The sequence below is a fragment of the Carlito syrichta genome, unplaced genomic scaffold (assembly GCF_000164805.1).
Source record: "Carlito syrichta isolate Samal-C Ts95f unplaced genomic scaffold, Tarsius_syrichta-2.0.1 Scaffold312581, whole genome shotgun sequence".
Lineage (NCBI taxonomy): Eukaryota > Metazoa > Chordata > Mammalia > Primates > Tarsiidae > Carlito > Carlito syrichta.
The window spans coordinates 121,679-137,357 of NW_007256677.1; positions in this window are offsets into that span (position 1 = coordinate 121,679).

The window sequence follows — 15,679 nt, forward strand, 5'->3', positions numbered from 1 at the left end:
AAATATCGAATGAACTTGGGGCTAGCCCCTTATCGCTGTCATACCAACATAACAAAAACACTCTGGTCCTTGTGCACTCTGTTTAGAAAACAATATAGATATATATTTTCTTGGCAAAGTCATCTCCACTGCAGCACTGCTGTGTTCACTGTATACATGAGTAGGCTTTGGACGCTGTGGGACATTTCGTGGGAAAGATTTAAGATCCTGGAATAATGTCTGCCTCATCAAGTCCAAATCAGAAAATCAAACAAACCAGAATACGATCCTTTTTTCTGTTTTTGTCTTAATGGCTTTGGAATCGTGGTCAGTGGAAACAGCATAGTTTGCAATAAAAATATTCCTGGCTAACCAATTGACACATCTGGTTAGTCAACAGCCAGGAAAAGAACGAACTCTTTCATTCCTCAGCAGCTCAGGAGAAGGCATCTGGGTGGGTCTGTCCCGAGAATGTTTGTGAAGTGTCATTTGAGAAACTCTAGGAGACCTGGGATGAAGAATTTCATAACTGAAATCAGGAATCTGGTCCAGAATAAAGTTTGGACAATTTTATGAAATCACGGAGTAGGAGAGCTGCTACGTGAGTTCAATTATTCTATCCCTCCACTGCCCTTCAGGACAATACTAAAATTCTTCTAGAAAATTTACACTTTATTTTTATTTTTTTATTTTTATCGATATTTTTTATTTTGATATTGTGGGGTACAGTTAAGGGTTAGGTATACAAATATGCTTCATTCAGGCCCCCTTGTTAATAACTGGTGTCTCCCCGTCTCCAGACAGATGTTTGCTACCATTAGTCCCATCCCCCCCCGTAGTTTCCCAACACTGTCAGTCATTTTCTTACAGTAGTGCATTGGATGATCAAGGTCCACTATATGAGTGAGAATATGTGGTACTCAGATCTTTGTTTCTGTGAGAGTTCACTTAGTATTATAGACTCTAGCTCCATCCAGGTTGCTGCAAAATTCATGATTTTTTGTTCTTTTTTATGGCTGCATAATATTATAAAATGTGTATATGTACCACCTTTTTTTAATCCAGTCCTCTTTTGATGGACAGCATGGTTGGTTCCAGGTTCTTGCTATTGTGAACAATGCTGCAATAAACATTCGCGTGCAGGTATCTTTTTTATAGAGTGATTTGAGGTCTTCAGGGTATATTCCCAGTAGGGGATTGCAGGATCATATGGAAGGTCGATTTTTTAGAGCTTTTAGGAATCACCACACTGTTTTCCACAGAGGCTGTACTAGTTTACCCTCCCAACACCGGTGTAGAAATGTTCCCTTTTCACCATATCCTCTCCAGCATCTGTTATTTTTTGTTATTGATGATGGTCATTCTGACTGGAGTTAGGTGGTATCTCAGTGTAGTTTTAATTTGCATCTCCTTGATGATTAGTGAGGTTGAACATTTCTCCATGTGTCTGTTGGCTGCTCGGATGTCTTCCTTTGTGAAGTGTCTGTTCATATCTTTTGCCCACTTTATAATGGGATTGTTTGTTTTTTTCTTTTCAGCACGTTTGAGTTCCTTGTAGATCCAGGATGTTAAGCCTTTGTCAGACCTGGAGTTGGCAGATACTTCTTCCTATACTTTCTTTTTAAATGTCCAGAATAGGTAACTCTTAAAACCTTCCTGAATGACTCTTTAAATATCTCACAGTCTAAGAAGAAAAGTTTTTCTTTTTTCTAACCCAAATCTCTCTTGATGAAATTCAAATTCATATCCTCTTGTTTGGGGATAAGTCAAAGATTTAATGCTTTGATCAATATATACATCAATACATGAAATAAGCTTATAAGTTTTCTTAAGATGTTGTGAAGTGTATCTATTAGCTCTCTTTGTTGCAGTAAATACCCAACTCACAGTAACTAAAACAAAAGAAATTATTTGATCCCCATAAATGGAAAGTACAGAAGTAAGCTGAGTGTCAATACCTTAATAATGTCAATAAGGGCTTGATTTCTTTTCTGTTGTTTGCTCTGCTTTCCACTCTGTCAGAGTCATCCTAAAGCTATTTCCCTCATGGCAGCAAATTAGCTGCAGCAGTTCCATACCTCCCTTCCTTGTACCATACAATCCCTTCTGCTATGGTTTGGATGTTTGACTCCTCCAAAGTTCATGTTGAAATATGATTCCCTATGTTGGAGGCGGGACCTACTGAGAGATATTTAGGTCATGGGAGTAGATCCCTCAGAAATAGATTCATGCCCTCCCACAAGGGTGAGTGTGTTCTTACTCTATTAGTTCCCACAAGAGCTGGTTGTTAAAAACATCCTGGAACCCCCCCACTCTCTCTCTCTTGTTTCCTCTCTTGCCATGTGATTTCTACACAAGCCAGTTCCCCTTCACCTTCTACCAGAGTGAAGCAACCGGAGGCCTCACCAGATGCCGACACCAAAACTTGAACTTTCCAGTGATCAGAATTGTGAGCCAAATAAATTCTTTTTCTTTATAAATTACCCAAACTCAGGCATTTTGTTATAGCAACACAAAACAGACTAAGGCACTTTAAGACACCAGGCAACAAGTCCTACAATTCCCCTTGATGAGACTTGCTTGGGTCATGTACCCACACTTAAACCAGGAAATCAATGTACTATTATTGGCTTGATTTCATCAGGGTCCATTCCTGGATCTGGGAATGGGTCAGCTTTCTAGAAGCACCTGGGTTTAGTGAAAAAGAAAAAGAAAATGGAATTAAAATCTTGGTACTGTTGTTTGGAGGGGTCAATTAGGGTGGTCAGTTGGATGCTGGGTAATTGTGCAAACAAAAATACCACTATGGTTAAAAAGCATGGTATGATTTTTTGCATCTAAGACATGTCCTCAGATCTGTGGCTTGTCCACGTAGAAAGAAGTATCATAATCATTATAGACCAGCATTTTCCACACTTCAGGAGAATCATCTGAGGCACTTGTCAGACATGGCTTCTCAGGTTCTTTTCCTGGAGGTTTTATTCAATGGGTCTGAGATAGGGTCTAGGAATTTTAAATTCAACACATTCTCCAGGTGATGCTCATGAGACCACCTCCCATCCACAACCAACCCCAGTGCATGCTCTGCCCACTCCTAAAAGCTGGGTGACTACACCCTGACTGCAAAGATCTTCAGGGGGAGGGGAACACACTCAAACCAAGACAGTTCAATATAGAAAATACTTCAGCCAGGCACGGTGGCTCAAGCCTGTAATCCCAGCACTCTGGGAGGCTGAGGCGAGAGGATTGCCTGAGCCCAAGGATTTGCGACCAACCTGGGTAACTTAGCGAGACCTCATCTCTACATTAAATTTTTTTTTTTTAATTTAGTGGGCTCAGGAAATCCTGGAAACCATCATGAGTGTCCATAATCAATGTTTAATGTATTGGAAAGACTCCTGGGATACCCAGAGGCTTCCAAGCTCTGGGAGGTAGAAGCTGGAGCTGGAAAGCAGCCAGGGGTTGACTGTGTATTGCCTCAATTTCTGCTCCTCTCCATGTACTTGTAACACCCTTCTGCTTCCCATACCCTTGCTTTCCATGCTGAAAATGGGGACAAGGGGATGTGGTACCATTCCACAGGTTCTAGTCACGTATTACCTCAAGGCCAGCTACCTGCACCCAGACGCTATCTTTCAAGTTAGTCAAGGCATCTGTCCCAGGTCCAGTTTGCTGAAAGTTGAGAGAATGCCTTCCATTAACCAGGGACCAGTTTCTAGTAAGGAAAAGGAGCTGATCTCTTGAGAAAAGGAGTCTTTGAAAGCTGGGGAGATGCCCCCCTCCCCAATGACTGTTGATACTATTGTGAATTCCATAGCTTTTAAATGAATTTTTATTTTATTCATCCCAGAAGCATCTGAAATCATTTGGAAAATGGTGGTGCTAGATTGCTAGATGCACTCATGGCTTCCTGGACCTACTCCGATAACCCTTTAGTCTTCCCAGGGTCCAAGGCCTGCATGTGGAAGCCAGTGTTTTAGAAGAAGAGGATTAAGCCAGATGATTCCTAGGAGTCTGTGGCCTCTCTGGTCACATCCTTGGAAATAAATGGGAGAGAGAATGCTTCACCTGCTAGCAGTGATTGGAGAAAAAGTCTTCCTCCCTCAGCCTCGTGTCAGGACCCTCCCAAGGGCCACCTCCTCCCTCGCAGGCCTGCCCCGAGGCTGCGAAGCTGTGCCTGTGTGGCTGGTGGTAACATTTCAGTCTGACCGCCCACTTCCTGGCAGCTCCAAACTGCAGGAGACTAATAAAACAAGCCTAATGAATGGATGACACTGCAGTAATATTGGACTCTCAGATTTATCCTTGTTGGTAATTTCAGTGGAGTAGACCAGAGGGACTCTTATCAGTGTAACTAGGAGATAAAATTCTGATGAATGAAGCATTACCTCGTTGCTTAAGGAATAGTGCATAATTAAGAGGGTTGTTGACCCTAATTGAAGTGATGTTGCCAAGGTAAGCCAAATAGCACTCTGTACTAGAGAGTTTCCTGCCCACGGCAGACTCTTCTACAAGGAGAGGAGCTAACTTTGATTTGTGTAAAGTTAAGAAATAAGCTTTGCTAACAGGGCTTTTTAACCTGGATATGAAGTTTGACCTGACAGAGACACATGTGAGATTCTGCCTTATATAGGCCCCCCAACTAAGAGGAAGGCACCAGGACAGAGTCTGGGGGTCTGTCCATCCCAGGCCTCCACTCAGGGTCTGCAGTTGCTCTTCTGGGTACCCAGGTGGACAGGGCCAGATGGAGACTGTCAGAGAAAGTAGACGTCAAAATAATATAGCCTGCCCACAGTACATAATTTAAAATACAGTAGTAAACTTTAAAATTAATTCAAGGAATTCTAAGATGCATCTTTTAGAAATATCAAATTATTTCTAAAATAAGGTTTGGGACATGTCTTAAGCATATTTCTGGGCCCCTCTTGGGTAAACCAGCACTGTGATAAGTCAGAGAAAGAACCAGGACCGACAACTAATACACCTGGTTTCCAGCCCCAGCACAGCTTGACAAGCATCTGTGGGACCTTGGGTAGATCACATAAACTCTCAGAAAATGATGGTTCCTCACCAGGCCGCGGTGAGGATCAAATAAAATGTCAAAGTGCTTTGTAAACCTGGAAACACTGTGCAAGATAAGAGTGAGGGCATGTTACTGCAATATTAATTATGCAAATGCTTGAAATATGGAATGGTGCAAAATGGCAAAGGGTTTCATATTATAAAAATATTTACTGTTAAAGCACAGTACTTAAAAATTGGTCTCCCTTCCAAACCTCCTTATAATTAACATAAGTACTCTTTCATTCTAGAAGTGTCCCTTCCTAATGATCGGATACCCACAATATCTGACCTTTTTTGCAAATGCAATGCAAATGTATGGTAAAATAAAATTGCAGATTCGGCCACAAATGGAGGATTTCATGAAGTCAAGGAAAGTGATGTTGGATGTGTTCAATTTGGGCAGCTGAACCACTGACCAGGGAGTACAGGCAGAAGTAGCCAATTCCCAAATAACGAAAAGGAGAAATGTTAGTGAAACATCAAAGAAAATGATTTTAACATCAAGGACATAAAAGAAACTTTGGAGAAAATGATGGAAACTCAAGCATTTTGTAAAAATTACTCTTTTTTTGGACTGTGCTGCAAAAGTTAAATGTGAAGAATTTGGTATCAGGTAACCACAAAATTTTTGTTGAAAAGTTTTCACACATAAAAAGTTTTATTTTATTCATTCTTTAAGAATTAGCTGATAGTTGATGTTATAGCCTGAATTTTGCTCAACAGAAAATAAACTTATTTTTATAGTTTTTAGTTTGATTTTCTAAGCAAAATCACAAATCAGTCTTTTGTTGTATTTTGTTTGTTTGTGTGTTACCTTTTTTTTTTTAAACACAGTCTTTTTTGGTCAATGTTTAATGTAGATTCACTTTCAAATGGCTTTCTATTTTTTCTGATAGCAAGCATTCTCAGATAATGAGGATCTTTTATGGTCACTGAACTATTATTGTTAATTGTATTATTTCCCAGTCTCCTTCAACAGAAATGACACTGAGACTCTCCTCAAGCCCAACAGAGGGAAAGAAATGTGCTTCCAAGTCTTTTGGAAATGGGAAGACCCAGGGGCCACTCTATCTGAGAGGAAACCTAGATGGCTGGGAAACAATGCAGTGAGAAGTAAGCATAACTTTCCGGGCAGGACCGATGCTGTCGTGCCAGGCCAGGTGCAGAGAGCACTGCGAGAGGAGTGTGGCAGAGACTGCAACGTCATGCATACCCCATGGACTGCCAGGCTGGACTAGGCTGCTCATGTAGACACGCACATCCTCATCCTCTCCATTGCTCCATTGCTCCATTGCTCCTTTCCCAAAACTGAGGAGGACCAAATCTCATCAAAAGAGTTGGAGTTTCAGGACACCCTTGATAGAACCATCATAGAGAACTTAGGTTCTATTGTCAGTACCCCTTAGAAACAATAGGCCGACCTTCCTAGCAGGCTGCTTGAGGGATTCAACATGCCAGAGACCTTGGTATTTTATCTCTTCAGGTCCTGGGCCACCATTCAGAGAAAATGTGCAGTGGAAGAAGATTGCAGGGTGCTGCTAGGTAGACCTGGGTTCGAGCCATAATTCTGCTATTTTACTCATTGTGTGACCTCAGGTAAATTACTCAAACTGTCTTAACTTCAATCTTCCCTTCTGTAAAATAGGAAAGAGTCCACTGATAGGTCTACCCATGGGACCTGGACTGTATCTAAGGTGGGATTCCTCAGAAGCAGACCCTGAGAGGAGGATTCCTGTGTATGTGATTTACTTAAGACATGTTCCCATTAAGGAGCTGGAGAAGCAGGCTGGGATGGGGTAAAGCCAAGGATGATACGGTTTCCCAGCCTGAACCCATGGGCCTCTCTGGGGGATGTTGTTCATCATACTTTGTCCTGACTCAAGCAAGTGAGGTGGGCTTTCTAACTCCCACACTGGTCACTCACTGGCTGAAGTCTAGGTTGACCTGGACACTGTGGCCCTCTGCATGGTGGGCAAAAAGATTTCAGGGATATTCAGGCAGAACCACAGGTGCGGACCATTGGGAGCCTCATTGTGGTAAAACAGACCCAAGGATCTGGGCAGGGCAGAAATGGTGTCTGACACAGCACTGGTGAAATGACATCATTGTAAACTATCCAGCACAGTGCCTGGTCAGAGGTGGCAAGGCACATGATCAGTGCTGGCTCCTATTGCTGCTGGGATATAAAAATACTACTGTCATCCTTTCAGGCACTCTGTGCCTGGAAATCTGCACTTTGGGCCACAGCCAAGGAGCTGGTGGTCAAGCCTCCATGTGGGTAAATCGTACATTCTAATGGATGGCAAGAAAGGGGCACTAACATTTATTGAATGCCTACTGTTCAAATGTCCAGCGCTGTGCTGAGCACTTTACAAGAGCTGTCTCATCTGATCCTTCTAACAGCACCATAAGGTGAAATTATTATCTTTATTTTTATAGCTAAAGAAACATGTCCAGAAAATCAAAATAAATTGCCCGTTGTCACACAGCTAAAAAGCAATAGAGCCAGGATTCAAATGCAGTTATGTCTAGGTTCTAAAGCAATATCCTTTCCATGTAAGTTTCAAAGGCTTCTCTAAAAGATGATATACCAGAGCCTGCCCGTTGCCTACCCAGTGTGTTCTGAGCATTCTTTGACCAGCTCAAATAATACATAGATCAGCATCCCTTGTGATTAAGGATGGCCAATAAAAGTAAGTAAAGTCATCAGATGGGGCTCCTTTAAATAAAATGGGTTCCCTCTGGAGGCATTCTTTTTGTTCTTTCCCTTTTCTTCCTCTGGCTGGTGATGTGATGTGATAACTGATGCTCCAGAAGCCATCATGGGTCATGAAAGCCAAAGACCTGAGAATGAGCTCTGAATTTATCTAGGTAGCAGGACTCATTTTATATGAGAGAAAATAAACCTTTATGTTATTTAAGCTACCATTATTTCTGATCTCTGTTTGTAGCAGCTAGATCTAGTCCTAAAGACATGGATTGTATGATTTTTATGATCTCTTTGAAGAAGGACTTTAGTATCTTGAATCAAAGTAAACTGTCTACTTGCCCAAGTTCCTCTGTCCTGGAAAAATGTTGACATCTCCACACTACACAACTGAACCCATGAAGTCCCAACATGTTGCTTTCTAACTACCAACAGATAATGTCAGAAAAACTGTGTGCAGTCTAGGGTTTCAGAATATACAGGACAGGGATGATTTACTTTTTGAAACTGGGGACACCAGGGTTCATGATGAGAGTCAAAACCATGATCTGATAGCGTTCTCCAAGACCCTGGCATCACCTCCTGAAATATTCCTCAGGGACGTAACAGCATTTTCCCCTGTATCCTGCAGCCCCCTAAACTTTCCACTATTCAGCAGCTGTTTTGCTGACTGCAGTCGCAGGAAATGGTGCATGACAATGACTTCAATCTATATCCTGCCATTTGCAGAAAGAGTACAACAGAAGCTTCAGTCAATAGTGGAATCTCCCTGGTCTGGAGCACAGTGGAGGGCTTACATAATCAGGCATGGCTTGTCAAAGCAAATTTCACATGCAACTGATTCCATCACCTTGGGACTCTCTGGCAGAATAAGTAATCACCATACACATTTTGTTAGCTATGCCTCGTTAGAGATGGATTTGAGGAAGTGGCATCCTGAAGGCTGCTTATCTATCAATGCTCCTTTTAAGCATGGTAAGCCTTCCAGATTGGCTTTTCTAGAAAATTAGACTGTTGCCATGGCTAGGTGCCACCCGCCACAGTTACTGGCGCTGTGGCAGCCAAGGGGAGGGATATGAAGCTGTAATCTCACCTTCCAAACTTGCAGAGGAAAACTAGGAAGAAGTTTCTTTGCAGAGTGAAAGCTTGATCAGAAATCTTCCAAAGAAGCCTCTTGACTTGAGCATCACAAAATCCAGTTTCAAGTCAGAGTATCTCCACACCTGTCTCCCATGTCCCATGTCTCTCTTATCTCCCACTCCTCAAGATACATTTGACCAGTTCTGCTGGAAGCACTTCAATGCACCAAAAGAACATTGGTGGAAAAGGACTCTAACCTTGATGGACCAAATGGAGTCTCAAGATAGAGAGTTACCCCACTGTCTCTAGGCAGGGCTCTGACATGGGTTACATCTTGCTTAGGGGCCCTGCTTCAAGGACAGGACTGGTCACTGAACTCTCTATTTCCCACAGTACAGAACCTTGTATACAGTAGGTGCTCAGTATACAAATTAAATGAATTTAGAACATCATGCCCTCCGTTGGGACTTCTTTTAACTGTAAATAGTTTCTCTACCATGAGAACTATTTTCTAGCCCTTTCCAGGGCTAGAAAGTTCCTGCCCTTTACAGGACAGGAACTTTCCAATGTGCATCGGTAAAAGGCCATGAACAGAATGGAAATTATAATATTGGTACGAGGCAATGGAACTAACACTACCATTATAGTCATGCATGTTGGAACATGTCAGGGGATACTGAGGAATATCAATATCATGTTATAGGTGAGAAAACAGAGAGGTTACCTGATCCAAGTTTTTATATGACATTCAAATATACAGGCTCTCATGATTTGTGAAAATCTGGATTTATCATAGAGACAGCACTAAATGCTAACTTGCTTCACAAAAGGATTCCTGTTCATTTTACATTGCTATAAAGAAATATCTGAGGCTGGGTAATTTTAAAGAAAAGAGGTTTATTTTGGCTCACAGTTCTGCATGGCATCAATATCTGCTAGGGTTCTGGCGAGGCCTCAGGAAGCTTACAATCATGGCGGAAGGAGGAGGACAGGGAGCAAGTATGTTACGTGGCAAGAGTAAAGCAAGAGAGAGAGAAGAAAGTGTCAGGCTTTTTAAAACAATCAGCTCTTGTGTGAACTAATGGAGTACGAACTCACTCATCACCACAAGAACGGCACCAAGCCTTTCATGAGGGAGCCACCCTCACGATCCAATCACCTCCCACTAGGTCCCTCCTCCAACCTTGGGAATCACATGTCAACATGACATTTGGAGGGGGACAACCATGCAAACTATATCAATTCCTTTAATTTCCTTAAACTTGCCAACTGTCTTTGTGCTTATAAAATGTAATTGTTGACAAAGTACTTTTTGTATACAACTTTCAGCATCATGCTTGGTTCACAAAGCAAGGCTTGTGTGTCCATGGAGCTTGATTCTGTTCAATCTGTATCCATGAAATTGGAAGAGAATTCATTCCCTCTCATTTCCAAATAGGAGACTGGGGTCCTGATAGGTGTGTCACTAAAGAGTCTTTGGCCTAGTTCCTTTAGGTGAAAAACAAAAATCACAAATCTGGGGTCATGATGGAAATGGCTCTGTCCTCTATGGACCAATCTAAGCCATAGCTGTAATGCTAAGTTGAATAACTTGGCTATTTCACTCATCCTTCAGGGCCTTATTTCCTAAGGGAATAAATGAAAGGTTAGATAAGGTGATCTCTGTGCTCTTCTCAGGTCTGGTATTCTAGGATTCTAAATTCAAGAGGAGCAGAGGCAGAGAGGTAAGAGAGGTTAAAACGGGCATGGACAGTCACCTGGTACAAGAATAAAGAGAAGATCATTTAATCAAATCAAATCACAAATGCCCTACAAGTGACTGCAATATTATCCATAAGAAAATACTGGACAAATGTGTTCCATCTAAGTTCTCTGTGAATTTGAGAAGGGTGGTATTTGTGAAGTATCCATTTCTCAGCATTTATAAGGGGAGTGTTTCCATTATCCTTTTGGCTTCTAAAGCATCAAGGGAAGAGGTTCCTGTTTCAGAGGAATCAACATTGAGGCTGAGAACCAGGAGAACTTTCCATTTCTCTCCAAAGTGAAGTTGTACACGTTAATCATGTCTCCACAAAGGCCAACCCACTGGCATGAAATGAGTTGAGTGGTAGCAGTGTACAGTACTCAGGCCGTGAGGATCTACTGAATAGCCCTTGACTGGCATGCTTTCCCCTTAAAAAACAAAGGCATTAAGTTTATAGATGTGTTTGTGGAGCAAGAGACGGCCCTTGTAAAGAAAGTTTCTAAGACATAAATAATGGCCAGTGACAGAAGGGACTTCAGGGATTCCTGACAAATTAGTGCTCCCTGCCTTCCAATCTGTCTGCTCAGCCCACAACCAGCTGCCCAGGTCTGTTTGGCTTCTCTAGGAACAAGGAGACATGTATCACTCAAGGCTCTAGCCCCGTGCAGGACAGAAAGGTGATAATGGACTCAGTCTGTGAGTTTTTTTCTCTCAAGAAAATATCTCTTTCCTTCTCCCTGTGATAACTCCATATCCATCATATCTTGAATAGGATCCCACTGAATGGAATGTAGGATGAAGCATCCCCATGATTCTGTCTTGCTTTCTATGTTTCTATGATCCCAAGAGATGAGGCCTGGCCACCATGTTGCACAACTCCAGAGGTCTCCATCCACACGAAGGCCCCAGTGGGTGGTTTGGACATTGTATTTTTAACCTCATTTGACACCTAGCATCTCACTGAACCACAATTTACATTATTAATCACAAAACCTAGGTTTATTTGTTCTCTGTATATCCTTAATATTTTTTCTGCTCAAATTCTTATAATTTATTTAGTTATTTATGTATTTTAATTCTAGGTCTCACTGTCACTGGCATACAGTGGCATGATCACAGCTCACTGCAGCCTCAACCTCCTGGGCTCAGGAGTCCTTCAAACCTCAGACTCTTAAATATCTGGGTACAGGTGCACACCACCATACCCAGCTAATTTTTTTTTTAACTTTTTGTAGAGATGAGATCTCACTATGTTGCCCAGGCTAGTCTCGAACTCCTAGGCTCAAGTGACCGTCCTGCCTCAACCTCCCAAAATGCTGGGATTACAGATGTGAGCCACTGGACCTGGCCTTATAATATCCTAGACAGATACTATTTCCTGGATCACACCAGCATCAAGAAAAATCAAGATCTGGGGCAAATTAACAAAGTCACTGGCACCAATTATGTTAACAGACTAACTACCCTTACCTTACCTTCAAGTAATGTTCCCTATTTTGTGTCTCAAAAGACCTTTGTAGACCCTAAACCACTCCTACATCATGTCAACCATATTTAAACACATCCACAGCCTTCATTTATAGATACACTGATAGATCGAGAGACAGAGTTAAAGAGTTATACATCGTTCTATATTATATATTACTTTACATTGTTTTGCTATAAATTTTTGAAAGGGCAGTTAGTTTTCAAAAAAAAACTAACTGCCCTTTCAAAAATTTGAATTTGTTAAGAATAAATTGCTTTATTGTCATGATTCAAATGTTTTATATTTACCTATAACTGTATAAGACCTACACATAATCCATTATTAGATGACCCAACATTATATTTTTTAGACATTTAGTTATTCATCTATTAATTTTGGCTTTGAAATTTTCTTCATGTATTAGTAGCTAATAACTATTTTTATAGTACCCAAGAAGCTTATAGGCCTTAGATATGGTGCCTAATAAATAAACAATCCTGGAATTCTCTCCCATCCCCAACACTACCTCAACCAGTCCCAAATCGCTTTCTAGTGGGTCCCAAGGAACTCTCACCCCATATCCTTGTTACAAGGCAAATATTGCTACTGGGTTCCTATTTCTGTTGCAGTGGGTTCCATGGTTACCTGAGATGACCACAGCCCCCAAAAGCTCTTCCTTCTCTTAAGGATTAAGGCTCCCTATTATATGAAGAGTTTCTATCAAACTCCCTAAACATTAGGCCATGAGATTATGGTGTGGCTTCTCCATGTGCCATTTTCCTGCCACAGAACATGTGTCTCAGGAGGGACACCAAAATCTGACTCTCCCTTGCACTGGGGTGAATTCTTGACACCACAGGGCAGAATTCACTCCACACCTTGCAACATAAGTCAAGCTCAGTATCTGGGGATCTGACTCTAAATCTCAATGCACTTATTCTCCAAAGGGTCTGGGATCTTAGAAATCTGTCTTGGCACCCCAGAGTGACCCATACTCACATTTAGACAGCATTTTACACTCTTCAAAGAATCTTTATGAAAGATAAAAGATGTTCTAGAAAAATGTTCTGTCCTAAGGATATTTTGAGTCTTAAGAATAATACCATTTAAACCTCAATTATATCACTAAGGATATCTTTTTGTACTGAAAGATTTTCTGGAGAAAACTCCATTAAGTCCATTTAATTCCTTGACCAACCTTTTTTAAAAATCCTAGTTAAAACCTTTCCCATTTTCATTCATATAGTATTTCACAGAAGTTATTTCATTGGGATTCTTTGCCATGCAAATTTTACATAAAGCATTGACCAATCAGTCTGTTTTGTTTATATCAAATATTATGGTTGTAACTTTTGCCCTTGAACACTTATTTTACGGACATTGTTTCTACAAAGTTCAATGTTTCCAAGCCAGACTTCACAGATCAGAGTTTTACATTGTAGGTACTAAACCACTATTGGGTTTAAATTGTGTTACCATTTCTACCAGTGATATTCATTATGAACCATGTAAAAAAATTGAGAATAGTATCTCTCTACAGCAAAGCCACACACTCATACCTTTAGGTCTTCCAGAGAAGGCTTCTCACTGAGGGCTGGGCTGTAGTATGTTGAGTGGATAAGGCATGGGCTCTGGAATTGAACTGTCTGGATTAAATTGGGCTAATATTTAATCTTTCCATTTTCCTATTTGCTAAATGAGGTTAATATTTGTACCTAAACCACAAGGTTATTGTGAGGATTAAACCATAATGCATGCAAAGTGCTTCTCATCCTACATGGCATGTATGCAGAAACCATGTAAGAATAGATAGCTCTTATTATTTCAACCAACTTAAAAGCTCTGTTATCTATTACTATAGTAACAAGTCATCCTAAAACCTAATGGTTTAAAACAATAGCAATGTATTACTGAGTAATATTTCATTGTGTGAATATATTACATCATGTTTCATCAGTTAATGGATATTTGGATATTTGAACTGTAGCGAATAGTGCTGCCATGAACACTGGTGTATAAGTATTTGTTTGAGTACAAAAAGGAAGGAAACTCTGATGCATGCTACAACATGAATGAACAGGGAAAACACTATGCTAAGTGAAAGAAACCAGTCACACAAAAGTCTTGCTCAATAGAGGAAGACAGCAGATGGGTGGTTGCCAGGAACTAGAAGGAGGAAGGAATGAGAAGTAACTGTGTAAGGGGTATGACGTCTGTTTTGGGGGTGATGAAACTGTTTTAGAACTAGAAAGAAGTGGTGGTCACACAACAGTTTAAAGGTACTAAATGCCATGAATTGTATACTTTAAAATAGCTAATTTGATGTTATGTGAATTTCACCTCAACTGTAAAAATCACTATATCGGCAATTTATTATTTCTTGTGATTCTGTGGGACAGCTGGGAGACTGCTGACTTCACCTACACTCTATCCCACCGGGGTGTTGGCTGGGGTGGGTGCAGTTTTTACACTTCAGGGAGGCAAGTCTGAACTTCAGCAAACCCCCCCGAGAATAAGCACTTACCAAGCCTCTGCTTGTGTTGCATTTGCTGATGTTCCATTGGCCAAAACAAGTCACATGACTAGACCCAGCGTCAAGGTAGGAGAATACTCCTCAAGGGCGTGATACCAGGGGGTGTGATTCACTGGGGCTGTTATTGTCACAGTCTTTACAGGCACCATTCTGATCATCTACCTCAACTCAAAGTTAGATCTGTAATGACTCTTGCATCCTGACTGACATAGAATAGAATGCTTGGGCCTTTGGTGCCGCATGGCTTTAGAGCAGGAAGATACAAGCCTCAAATATATTCTGAGTCCTCAGAATGGAACCAAACTCAGCGTCCTTCAGCACTTCTCTGTTTCTGGAATTCCCCATACTTAATTTCGCTGTTTTTGATTAGAGATCTCCAGCTCTGAATTGTGAAACAGCTGTATGAAGGGCAGTGGAGAAGCAGTGTAAGAATTAGCACAATGGTCATCTTCACAGCGTCCAACTCTCAGCCCTGGAGTCACCTCCCTGACAGTCCTGGGGAGTTAATCCTCTCAAAAAGGGCTGGGGGCAGCTCTGCTGGGAGGGACTCCCACAGCCAGGGCTGTCTGGCAGACATAGTACCCACAGTGTCCTCTGAGATCACTGATTTCAGCTTATAGAAGACACTCACGCACATTATCTTACTTAAACCCTGTGAGGTTGGTACTATTATGATCCCCATTTTGAAGATGAGGAACATGGTGGAACAGGAGATGCACTGGCCAAATCTCCCTTCTAGAAGGAAGGATGTGTTGCCTCCAGTTGTCAGTTCTTCAGGGTGTGCTTCCATAGAGAGCTGCTTCACTCAAGGCAATCCCTTTCCTTCCCAGTAGCCCGTGTGCAACAACTGAGAGTGGCAGGCACGATAGGATACATCTGTGGACTATATGTGCTCCAGAGGTCCCAACAGGGGCTGCTGGCTAACTTCTCCCTCTGCCCCATTCTGCTCCCTCCCCCTATGTTCACACACATTGATCCATAACAAACCTTCTGGAGTCCAAACTCCATCTTGTGTCTGCTTCCAGAAATCCCACCAGCTACAAAGAACCTGAGGCTTCTCAACAACCAGTGACAAGAGCTTGGAATTCAGGACTACTGGTGCTG